This window comes from Octodon degus, unplaced genomic scaffold (genome assembly GCF_000260255.1).
Source record: "Octodon degus isolate 3935 unplaced genomic scaffold, OctDeg1.0 scaffold00008, whole genome shotgun sequence".
In the NCBI taxonomy this organism is placed as follows: Eukaryota; Metazoa; Chordata; class Mammalia; order Rodentia; family Octodontidae; genus Octodon; species Octodon degus.
The window spans coordinates 10,725,503-10,738,723 of record NW_004524584.1 but is presented as its reverse complement, the minus strand read 5'-3'; the positions used below and the strand labels follow the sequence as shown (position 1 = coordinate 10,738,723).

Sequence of the window (13,221 nt, the reverse complement as noted above, 5' to 3'; positions counted from 1 at the left end):
ATTTTGTATCTGTACATACAAACTAGTTAGGATAGATATACAGCTACTTTCTCTTAATTCAATGAGAAGAAAGATTTGTACTAATAGTGTTTGGAGAGGATATCGTGTCTGCATCTTGTACTATGAATAACCACTATGAAGACAATAATATGCAATGTATTAATTATTGAAACTGTCCTACTAATTGGTTCTGAAACTGTCTCATTGCTATTTGTTTCTCAATTAAATTAATAAAAAAATAAATAAAAACAAAAAAATATGTGAGTGCCCCAGTGTGAGAATGAGCTGAAGGATGTGAATACCCAGAGCCTAGCTGCATCTCTATCCCTGGACCTCAGATTATAAATCTCTTTTCTTTTGAGTTGTTGGCCTAAAATGACAATATTTAAAGATATGAGTTTCTGTACTGTGTAGCCCTTCAGTGCAAGTCAACTGTCTCCTTTGGTTTTTGAAAAAGAAATAGCAGCAGAGGATGTTTTGTGTACAATTGATTTTATCTCAAGTGCTTACTTAACTTCAGCCCCATGAAAGATGAGACTCCTGAGACATCACAACTTTATATAGGAAGAAGGTAAGGCTCAGGAAGGTAACTTTTCCAAGGCCACAGCCCTTGGAAATGGAAAAGCTGAACTCTCTCTCTCTCTCTCTCTCTCTCTCTCTCTCTCTCTCTTTCTCTCTCGTCTCTCTCTGTCTCTCTCTCTCTCTCTCTCTCTCTCTCTCTCTCTCTCTCGGTTTCATATTTAAATTTAAAAAATTTAATGTTTGAAGTAGTTTTAGGTTCAAGAAAAAGTACGCAAAGTGTACAGAAAGTTCCCAAATAGCCTGTCCCAACATGCACAGTCCTCCCGAATCATGGCATCCTGCACCACAGTGAGATGTCTGTCACCATCTCTGAACCTACACTGATGTGTCATTGTTAGCCTAAATCCGTGGTTCACATGGGCATTTACTCATGGTGCTATACATCATATGAATTTAGAAAAATATCCATTGTAATTCATAGAGAATAGTTTCATTGCCACAAAAATCTCTGTGCTTTGCCTTTTTAATCCCTGTTAGCTACTGATCTTCCCACTATCTCCAAGGCTTGATCTTTCTAATAATATCACAGAGTTGGATTCACACAGCATGAAACCTCAGATTGGCTTCTTACTTGTAGAAATATGTGCACTTACTTTCTTCCATTTCTTCTGTGGTTTAATAACTCATTTCATTTTAATGCGTACTAGTACACATTCATCTGAATGTAACTCGTGCTTTTGTTTTGTTTTTGAGACAACATCGCACATTGCAGCACAGGCTGGCCTGGACTCTCTTTTAGCTCCTCTTCCACATAGTCTTTTCCCTGAACAGTGATTGTCCTTCCCTTACTACTGATGATACGGGAAATCCATTAGGTATGAGGGAGTAGTTAGGGTCATTGGGTTAGCTGATGCTATAACAAGACCTCTTTTTACTTAACAGAATTCCTGAGCTATGTAAAAGGCAAAATTTGTTTTACCAATTCTAGAGAAAAATGCTGAATCATGAAAATTAAACTTAAATTATGCAGGTTATTGACTATCTTTTAATAGAAGATTCTAGAATTCTTGAATTCTAATAGTGACACCAACTTACCTGGTTTTTCTTTCTTTTTTTTTTGTGGCATGAACTGACATAATTCACTTAATTTCATATATGGCAGGAAACACTTTTTGTCTTGAATTAACCTCAGAGGTCATTAGTTCTAAGGAGCAGACTGCCCAGCTATTGCAAGCCATAGAGTCATTTCTCTATCTGTGTCCCCTGAGCTGTGTGCCAGGCTACAAAGAAGTTGGCCTTGCTAATGTGCTTGTGGGCACTACCAGCTTGGCGTGCCTTTTCTCCCACATGTTTGCCTGTGTAGATTCATTGTGTATTCCTCAAAGGAGAGACTATCGTGGGCCAGTTACCATCTTTGTCCCCAGCCCAGCCCAGCCCAGGCCTTATTATTATTATTATTATTATTATTATTATTATTATTAAAACTATGGTCTGGTTTGTTTTCTTTTTTAAAAAATTAAACAGAATTAAAAAAAAACAAGACTGATACAGAATTTCAGAACAAAACAAGGTGATAGACAATTGACAATGATTATTATGCTGCATATTGTTTATCATAGTTCTTCCCCCTCCTTCTGTGCTGTCTCTTGTCTATGCTAAAGCGCAGTGTGCTACCGGTCATTCTGTGACCAGTGCAGCCTTCCTGTGGAACATAGCACAGTGCACTTTCTAAAAGGCCTTCATCCTTCCATCTTTTGATCTTAGATTAACCATTTTGTTTAGGATCATTCCAACACCCCTTGCTCCAATACCAAAACATGAAGGGAAAGAGGGAGTTGATAGGACCGATAGACAGAGCCAAGCCGAGTAAGAATTCAAAAGTCTCTGTATTCCTTTCAGTGGTGAAGTGGTGAGATCACAGACCTATGGCCTTCATGTGCATAGATGAGTAGAGGCTGCCAGCTGGTGTGAGAGTGAGGGGACAGTGATCTATAGTTGAGATGTCCTGAATTCTGCTATGCTGTTCCTGGAGTTGGGGGATGAGGCTGGGGGAGTGATTTTTGACCATCCAATAAGACTAACTGGGACGGTACTTTCCCTTAGCCTGCTCCCATTTATCAACTCCATACCAGACCAATTTGTGTCTCTTTAGCTGTCATCAAAGCTTGGACGAGACAGTATCAAAAAAGGCCTAAAAACTAGGAAAATTGTTCTAAATACTCTTGAAAACAGAAAAATATCATGGTATATCTTACTATTTTATTATTCAATTATACAGAGAGAGTCAATTTTTTATTTCTAAACATCTTATTCTGAGAAAGGGGGGGGTGGATACCACTTCATGATGTCCAGCCTAGGAGGAAAGAAGTGTGATCCATTGAGACATTGTGGGAGGTGATGTTCTCTCTATGTAACCTGCTAATCTGGAGTCTCATAGGGTCTACATCTTCCACCCTATTCCACAAATTTAAGGAACTATGAAACAGAACAATTAATTTGACTTGGGTCATCTAGTCCAATGGCAGACCTGAGATTCGAACAAGAAAATATGTACTGATGCAACTATTATATATTTCAGGTGAGTATATGATTTAATGTAGAATTTAGTAAGAGAAAAGAAAAGAAGTGCCTAGGACCTCAAGGACTCGTTAGTTCTAAGAAGCAGACTGTCCAGTTATTGCAAACCATAGAGTCATTTCTCGATCTGTGTCCCCTGAGCTGTGTGCCAGGCTACAAAGATGTGTGACAAAGGACTAATAATCTGAGGATTTAAACTCTTGTTTAAACACAAGACTAAGGATAGTTCTACTTACTATGATACTTCTACTACTAGAACTACGATAAACATCTCCTCTGTACTCTGGGATATAAGTGAGAGTAACGCTAGGACTGGAGTTGAAGAGTAACCATCAGCAAATAGGTGTGTGTCATCACGACTTCCTTCTGGAATTGGAAAAGTCTGTCTCTTTTTGTCCCATGAGCCTTAGCAGTTTTCTGTTGTCCAAACTGCTGAAACTTTGGATATGGGGTACAGCAGAGAGAATATTGGGCCGCTAGTACCTGGAAAATCCATTTCCTTGCATTCTTGGGTAGGTGCCATTTCTGCAGTCCATCTGCTCCACTTTCTTTTTTTCTTTTATCTCTTTATTTTCAAACTATAATCCAAAACGTCTTAAGAATTCGGTCATCAGATGCTTAAGACTATCTTTGAAACCCTAAAACAACCCTATAAGCTCTGACTTAATGGGAACTTGGGTATTAATAAGAGGCAGCAGCAGTTAGGTTTTAATAATGCGGAGTAAACAAGGCATTAGCAGTGAGATGTAGACACATTGACAGTCACATTTCAGCAATTCTGAATTCAGCAACAGAGGCATTTAGCATTATGGGAGCCAAGGGGGGACTTGTGTGCAGTTTGAACTTGTCGGATGTGACTGCTTTCCTGTCAGTACACACATTTTAGGACAAAAGGCAACCATGTGTAGTGAGATAGGTGTCATCATCTCAGATTCCTGACTCTGGGGCAGCTCCCACAATGTTGCCCTCAGCCCTGTCCTCCAGCTTTGTGCTAAGAGCGTTTGCTGCCTTCTCATAAATTATGAATGCGTATAGGCAGTGGCTTAACTTCTGAGATCAAACTGAGATGTGAAGCATACACATGAGTATGCAGAAAATGGGTAAGGTCACCTTGATATTCTGGTTTCTATAACTTAATGACATTTTCCAGGGCTGTTATGGATACAGTTTGCAGGAGAGTGGATATGATAATTGCTTGGTAATGCAGCTGGCAGAAAAAAAGGTAGATGCGTTGCCACTGGGCATTTACTTATGTTAGGTATTTGAGTGTTTTAGGCACTAGGTATGTAGGGTAGTGAGCAAACACACAGTTTTACATTTGTGGACATCTCCACCTTACGTGTTTGAATATCTATTGGCAGACACTTCCTTAATGTGTTTTTATGAATCATTTATGTCTCTCCAGAACTCTAGATTTATGAATCCAGTTTGCCCATGGGTAGAGTTCGAAATCATGTGGACCTCTAATAGACATCCATAAGTAATGTGACCACCCCAGTCCCATCCAAATTATCTTCTCTAGAGTTAACTTGACTCAACTCTTTTTACTCGTATTCCTCCCAATTTGTTAAGAAAAATCTATTAGTCTGATTGAAAATTTATTAGTTTGATAAAAATCTATTATTTCTGTACATGCTTCAAGTTAGGTACAGAAATAACCACAACTTAGTATCTCTACTTCTGAAACTTCCAAAGCCTCCTTCTCCCCAGTGGATTTTAACAATAGTTTGTAACTGACCTCCCAGTAAAAAATCCTTCATCTCAGAGTAAACAACCAAGCCTATGAAATTTGGAAGGGTTAGGAAGACCTGCTGCTGTGGTTTATATGTGGATGTCTCCCCTAAAGCCTCATTTTTTTTTTTTCAGAGGCAGAACTAGTAGAGCGTGCTATCGCTATCTTGGTGTTAGGAGATGGAATCTGGTCAGAAGAGGCAGGGTACTCAAGACTTGACCTGGGAGGATATAACTCCTTCCTTAGTTTCTTCCTTGACTCCCAACTTCCTGTTCACCATGAGTTAAGCAACTTCTGCCCTGCTGTGCTTCTCTGCTGTGCCATTCTGCCTTGGAGCCAGCTGAATATGGAATGACATGTGAGCTAAAATAAACCTCTCCTCCTTTAAGTTTCAGGTGTCAAGTATTTTGTCTCAGCAATGACCAAAGTGACTAAGACAGATACTGATGCCAGAGAAATGAGCTCATGTTGTGATTATTGCCTGAGCTAAGGCTTAGAAGCCTTAGGAAGTGGTTCACAAGAGGAGTTTAAAGATTTGGAGGTACTGGCCAGAGAAGCCCTAGAATTCTATAAGCCACCTTGAAGAGGGATTCTGGCTGAAGCTCAAAAGAGAATGGTAATAAAGCAGAAAGTAAAAAACAGACTCAAGAGGTTTCAGTCAGCAGCAAGGACTCCATTGGCAGTTGGACTCTAGGCTGTGTGGGTTATTGTCTGGAAGGAAATTTGTCTACCTTTTGCTCATGTCCTGAGGCTTTGCAGGAGTCTGGGATTAAAGGTGGTAGATTAGTCAACCTGGTACAGGCAATTTGAAGGGAGCCCAGTGTTTAGTTGTAACATGAGTGCTGTCAGGGGCTTTCAGCCAACTCTATGTTGAGAACTAAAAGCAGACTGCACACCTGAATGATTTTAATTTTTTAATTTTACCAGAAAAGAAACTTTTTTTGGCCTTACAAAACCAAAGTTTATTTCTGGAGTCTGACAAAATATCTAAAACTATTATGGTTTACTATATAAATATATATGTTATCATACACAGCATTATAAAAGAGAAATCACTACCACGCTTCACATTTTGCTAGGTGATTATTGTTTACTAGCTTTCAGAGAAGAACCTAGCTATCAAAATAGAAGTGCTGAAATAGGTCCAGTATGATATAGATGCCTTCTCTATTCTCACAGGTTCAGTCTACTGCTATTGTCCCCACAGAGTACTTATCAAGTTTTTAATCACATATATCAAATAGAGCAGAGGGGTATAGACACATTAAGGGCAAGAATCAACTGTTATATAAGGATTTCTAATCCTAGGACCAGGTAAACTTAACAGGCTGAGAGAACTTCACTCAGGCTAAAACTGAGAATTAAGAAATGTGCATCCATCATTTTACATAAGATTTACAATCGTTTTACATAAGATTATAGATTTGAAGTTTCTATAACAACAAATATATCTCAGAAGCCACAAATATATACGGATAATCTTAAGAACTAAGAGGAATTTATTTACAAAGCTTTTTACTTGGCTGGCAGTTGAGAGTCAAGAAACAAGGCATCAAGTAACAATTAACTGAGACCTGGGGCCAGGGAGATACCTCAATAGAATAAGCGCTTGCTTGGCCAAGGTCTTGAGTTCAATCCCAGGTAATGAAAAAAAAAAAAAAAAAAAAGACTGGTAGTCTTTCAAGTCATTTCATACAAAGGGAACACTAGGGCAGCTCCTGATTCTCAGGCTAGCCAGATGCTCTTTGAGTGTCCTGCCACTGACCAGGACATACATTTAAACAGAGGGGTCTGGGCAAGGAGCACCATGCTCCTTGCAGCCCCATTTGAGTCTCAGCCTCCAGCCTCCTAGGCCCTGTCTACCTTACTCAGATGCTTCACAGCTGTGGATGATGTGTCAGCTTCTTTCTCTTTTTCTCCTCCTTTGTCACTTTTCCTTTTCTCCTCCTCTGGTGACACCTTCTTTTTCTCCTCTACTATCTGCTCCTTTATCTACTTTCTCTTCTTCTGCACCATCAGCTCCTTCCTTTCCTCCATGCTCTCATCCATTGGCTCCCTTCATGCCTTCTTTGTCACGAATGCTGATATAAGCCGCTTTAGTATAGCCTTTTTGGTTCCGAGCAATTTCAATGGCAAAAAACTGTATCGTGGGGGCAAAGATTGTATTTTCCTCTGTGTAGCCCTGAGAACAATCCAGTCACAGCAAAGGACCATAGTTGTAGTCTTCTACAATATCGCCAAACTTGAGGTAGAATGGCCTCCACTTTCAGTTCTTCTGGGTCCAACACATCTACTTTGAGTTTCTCAAAATGCTCCCAAAATTCAGAGTAGATCTGATCATCCACTTTTGTGAGTTTCAGGAACTGCGGGTCAGCTGATGAAATCAGCTTGTACTACACTTGAGCATGCTGCACTGCTGTCAAAGCCCAAGCCTTCTCAATATCTGGATCGTTGCCATAAGCTCCGCTGGGGGAGAGAGAGCATTTGTGACAGACGCCGCCTCCCTGGAAACCGACTCATCTATGCCACAGGATTCCTCCTTGTGCTGCCAAGAAAGCCCAGAAAAGAAGCTCTTGAAAATTTGGGCCCTATATACCTAGAGGAAAGCTTAGTTGCTGAAAAGATTGACATTGAAAAAAAGAAGCCAAGTGATCTGAGTCAGGGGCAACAGGAAGGATGCATTGAGGGCATCAGGGCAAAGAGAAAGATCCCACCATTCATCCACAGAAGTGAAAGACTTTGTTTTGAGAAGGTGTGTGTGTGGGGGGGAGGCAACCTGATAAAGAAACTAGAGAACTGATTCCCCAGGATTTGGTTTACCACATTCAGTCATCTAGACAGTCAGGCCTCTGTAGCCATGATGCAAAGGGCCTGGATAGTACTGGAGCCAGTGTTACTGCTGAGAGTGACAGAGACTTCTTTATTTTGTTTTGATATCACCTATCTAGATATACGTACTTTTTATTTTTATTTATTTTTTTGCATATGTGCTTTTGAAAACTTACAGAGTTGTTTACCTGTGATATGTGCATCTCAATGTATGCAGATATTATCTTCATAAAAACAACATGTTAACATTGCCATCAAGAAAGGAAAATTAATATTTAACTATAACTGAGTTGCAATATTCTTATAAATATATGAACCATGTAGGTTCTCAGCCTGTACTGAGGCCACCTTCTGTCTTCTTGTGGCTGGTGCCTGACTATAGCTTCATGGAAGTCCTGAGTACATTCCAGTGCAGTCTCTCAGCAAGAAACGTTGAGACAAGAACAACCATGGATGAGGAGGAAAGAAGAAGAGTTTTGAAAGGAGAAGTGGCAAAGAGATCAAAAAATCATCTTCATGCAAGCACAACATGTCTACTGATCTAAGGAACAGATGAGTATGACCACATGCCTTGCGCCACAGGAAAAATGGAGCTCAGTTGAGAACTTCTCTATGACTGTAGCCACCGTGGAAGGTTATGCCTACTTTGTGCATGTATCCAGAGATCTGTGCCTGCTCAGTTCAGCAGACAGAGAACATGGTGTTGGGCCCTGCAGCATACCATGAAGGCATCCATGATTCCCTTCCCACTCACTCAGAGCAGCTTTCAGCCAGAGGAAACATGAGATCCTTCTGTAGCTATGAAGCTGTCTATAGGTGTATTGGTAGCTTCTCTTTGGATATGTCTCTGGAAGCCAGCATTAGCCTACCATCCAGGACAGGGTTAAGGAGGGCAGATAGAGGCAGATCGCTGAGTTTATACTGCTTCAAGGTGAAGGACCAGTGAGCAGAATAGTTCTCCTAGAGGTTCTTGAGACATTCTAAAGATAGACATGTGATCTCTAAAGGACTCTTGATACCCAAACTGAGCTCTCATCCTAAAAAAGTTTATGGAAGATAGATACACTTCTCCATTCACTTATTTATTCATATATCCATATTTACTTGTCACAAAATACAATATTTTATGTAGCTACCATTTTACAGATATCATTGCTAGTTCTTTCCCTTATTTATCCATATATTCAGCTTCAACAAGAACAATATAAGTTGTTTTCATTTGCCTAACTTTTTAACTTAAACCCTTACCTGTTGGTTTATCATCTCCAATCAAAGCATTCTTAACCTAATACTTCTCTCCCCCAACCTGTAATTCTAGTATCTGTTGACTCCTTTAGCAAAGAGAGATTCATTGTGGAAAGTACAGGAGAGAGGGTTGCACTATTTTATGTTTCCCTTTCTTGTCTTTTTTGGGGCTCTTTTCTCTTCATGTTTATCCACATAAGAGCTAAATATTCTTAGACTTGGGCAAAGCTTTTATGCCAGTCTTCTTCCATGGGTGGGTTCTTACTTGTTTGTTCCTGATTCACATAGCAGAGCTGCCCTGCCTCTGCTGCTTCACCATTCTCGCTGGGCTCGCAGTAAGAATAGTGCTTTTGACCAGATTGTCAGAAACAGCTTGAAAAACAAACTTCCTCCGATGAGATTTCTTTGATTGCTCTTGTCCATTCCAACAATTTGAGCACAAAGTTAAGCTGGATTCACTTCAGGATACTGTACGTGCTTGTTATATACTAACAGCCATTCGGGGAGATTTTAATTACCATAATGTATGCCAGGCATGGATCTTTGCACTTTACAAATGCTAACATATTTGCTTCTTCCAACAGCCTATCTTAGAGAAGGGGAAATGGAGGGATGGCTAGGTTAAGTCATTTTCTCAAAACACAAAACTGCAAATGGCAGAGCTTTATTGAAACTTCAGCTGGCTGACTGCAAAGTTCATGCTCTTACTAAGCTGTGACCCTCATTTTGTGGGGACCTCAGCCTTGCACCAGGAAGCACCATTCCTTCAGGATCTGGATCAAAACAGATGAAGTCCAGCCAGTTTGAACATCATACTCCACTTGCTGGGGGCTGGTTTAAGATGGACATTCATGAATTCTGGCTAAAGAGTGTAAGCACATACATTATTAGAAAAAGAGAGCTTTGGAGATATGTGACAAGTAATATAGTAAAGTTATTTTACTTAAACTATTTTATGTACATTGTTAGTGGCTTGTAGCAGAAAGTGTCCTAGGGGCTCTAGATGATAAATAGGAAGAATGTCAATATATTGATATGATGCATGACTGTTGGGTTGCATTTTCAAAAATATATCATTCTATTTTCATCTTTACAATGAAAGTTTGGGTTTTCACAGACAATAGCAAAGAAAGCACGTCTTAGGTGTACACAGATGACAATATTTGGGCTTTGCTTCTAAGAATGAAAGATGAAGTATAAGATGCCGTATAACTATAAGTGTATCTACATCGACTTGGGGACTATATTTTTATTACCATGTTTTGCTATTGAACATTCATATGTGAAAACATTTGAGAAACTTTTCCCTTGTGTCTGGAAGAGGGTTAAGTTATAACAAAATAATTCTTATATAAAAACTTCCTTGGGTTGGGGATATAGCTCAGTGGTATAGTGCCTGCCTGGCAAGCACAAGGTCCTGAATTTGACTCCTGGTACCAAAAAATAAAATCTTTCTGGACTAGAGAATTGCTTTTTTGTGTCATTGAGTTTTTCAAGCTTAGGAGAGTTTTGTGTTTTCTAGAAATTCAAATTCTTTAATTGTATTGATAAGTTGATCAAAAAGTAAAAGTACTTGCTAATTATAGATTTTTTTTACTTCCTCATCGAGTTTAAGAACATTTAAAAAGTATCAATTGAAAGCTAGCATTTGAGTTGAACTTTTGATTTCCTGTATCTACAGGATTCACAATATCAAGGTGGTGAACTAGAAACTTCAATGGAAACATGATTATTTTGATTGAATTTTGTCATCTTTTACTTCATCACTAATACATCTGACACCATATCTTATACACTCAAGTTCTTCAAATATTTCTTGAGTGACAGTAGGAGTAAGGGGTAGATTTTGCTATCATTGGAGTCATAAACTCCATGGTTCACTTTCGAACTCATAAACCCTTCCAGGGCTCACCACCAGGGACCCACCCGATCCCACCTCCTAAGAGTAAGTTAGCTGTAAGCCCCTATCACCCAATCTGCCTATGAGCACCTGAGGCTCTTGGGGACATCTAGATATAAATCAAAACATATCCTTCAAAGGAATTACTTCAGGTGTACTTCTTTCCCATGTGCTTCAGTAAGTGCCAATCCATGGTGTTGAGTAGAAAAGGCATTGTAGACTGAAGTGTGAGGAATAGTTTCAATTCAAGGCCAAGGCAAATTAATCAGTAACTTACACAATAAAAGGGTCCAGTTTCTCAAGGGTCACAAGATCTGTAATATACATAACTTTGGAAACTACAGAATAAGAATTGAGAAGAATAGTGAATTATCCCAGGATGTGGGGGAGACCTACTGTGAAGCTAGAAAAGCCTGAGAGACTAATAAACACAATGCTATGTTTGGGATGAGGAAATAAGCCTGCCATTCATTTGTTCCACAGACGATGTGACAGCCCCCACCCCAATACCCACCTTTGCCCCTAATGACTGAATACTCCTCAGTGACAGATGTATATGGCCAAGGTCACAGCAGGAGAGTTTTAGCTTAAGTTTCATATTTATTTATTTATTTTGTATTTTAGGACAGGATGTACAGGGTATAGAGGGTCTCAGTGCATAGATCAGACTTGTAGTGATCCTCCTGTTTACAGCCTCTCAAGTGCTGGGATTACAGGCATGTGCCACCACACCCAGACTCAATCCCCTTCTCAGTGTGCCCGGGGCAGGGCCGGAATGGCAGGCCCAGGGATCAAACCCCCGGCCCCTGCACCCACTTGCAGGTGCTTTAATCTGCTGAGCTATTTGGCTGGCCCTTAAATTTCAACCAAAAGCACACCCATCTTTTAAAAGAACTTTCTCTGGAAGTAGCAACAGAAAGTTTACCTGAAGATTAATGATGAAGATTCCATCAAATAAAGTCCCGATGGTGGTGCTGCCTGTGATTCTGGAAGGCTGAGACAGGACAATTGGTGAGTTTGAGCTCTCTCTGGGCAAGTTAGTGACTTAGTAAGACACTGTCTCAAAATGAAAAATATTAGAAAGGGCTAGGGATTTAGTTCAGTGCACAGGTGCTAGGTTTTATAAAAAACCTCTGGGTTTTTTTTTGGGGGGGAGGTATGTTACACTATATCAGTTGTGGGGGTCATCTCAAAGGCAGAGAGAAAACAGCTACATAATAGATTATCTGCAAATCAGGATGGAAAGGCAGGAGAAGCAGAGGCTGAACAATCAGCTGCTTTGAAAGGAAGCTCTGAAAAAGTGTGTGGCAAGAAGTTAGTGGGGGAATTAAATCTTCAACCATGACTTGCAATTAAGTGAGGAAGTAACTTGGACAGTTTAGTAAAAAAAGAACTGCCTGACAGCTAAGTGAAGATCCATACAAAGTGATTGTTACTGTGAAGGCCTTGTCCAGTTTCCTTTGGTATGCCTGCTTGTTGCTGCCTGAGCTTCTGCTGAGAGAAATTAATCCCCCGATAGGAGTTATACCCCCTATGAAATGCATGAGCCTTACATCCACTTTGGATTTAATGGATCTGGTGTATCTTTCCTTAAAACAAATTTTAGTAGACAAGAGGATTACAAAAACATAGAAAAGCATTGTAGCTTGTTGTGCAGAGAGCAGAGCTCTTTGGGTAGGTGAGAGTGCAGAGCAAAGGGCGTGGCAGACGAAGAAGAGGGTAATTTTGTTTCCCAGGGGCATAAAGTAAAGATCTGTATAGGCAGTCATTGTAATATTTTTGTACAATTTTCTTTGTTTTCTTTTAAAGAGTACAATAATATCTATAACACAAAATAAATGGAAGCAACTTAGCTCCCTGATCATAGAGCTATAGAGAAACACATAATTTTATCATGTGATATTTTCCAGTTATTAAAATTATGTTTCTTTGGAGCTTTTACAAATCCATATAAAATATATGTGCATTTTTTATTGATGTGTATATAAGTATCTTATATATGTAGTATATCTCAGATATCTAAAAGATAGACAGGTATATACCATACATATATGTGTCTAAAACCTAAAACATCTAAAGAAGAGATCTCTATAGAAAAGACCGTGTGTGTGTGTGTGTGTGTGTGTGTGTGCGTGTACACACACACACACGAATGTGCTTGTGTAGGTATGTGTTATTTCGAGTAATACTTGTTTTGTTTTATGATTTTTTATATCTTCCATTTTCAAAAACACGTATTTGGAGGAAATGTTATTTTAAATATCAATATATAGAGATATTGTTTAAAAGGGAAGATCAGAGTCCCAGCCCAGGCGCAGCGTGGGCCGGACCCTCTCCCAGCCCCTTGGGCCATGCCCCACCACTCCCCAGTGCCTCCCCAACCCCACCCGCCAAGTAGGATTTTCTGCCGAGTTCC

At 39.7% G+C, this 13,221-nt stretch overlaps 1 protein-coding gene and 1 pseudogene across 2 annotated transcripts in view; one reads left to right on the top strand and one right to left on the bottom strand.

The window, feature by feature from the left end:
• Nek11 (NIMA related kinase 11) overlaps positions 1 to 13,221 on the top strand; it is a 389,368-nt gene that overhangs the window by 221,027 nt on the left and 155,120 nt on the right. The gene's annotated exons all lie outside the window — the stretch shown is intronic.
• The window catches only part of LOC105743888, a 16,261-nt pseudogene continuing 9,531 nt past the window's right edge, over positions 6,492 to 13,221 (bottom strand).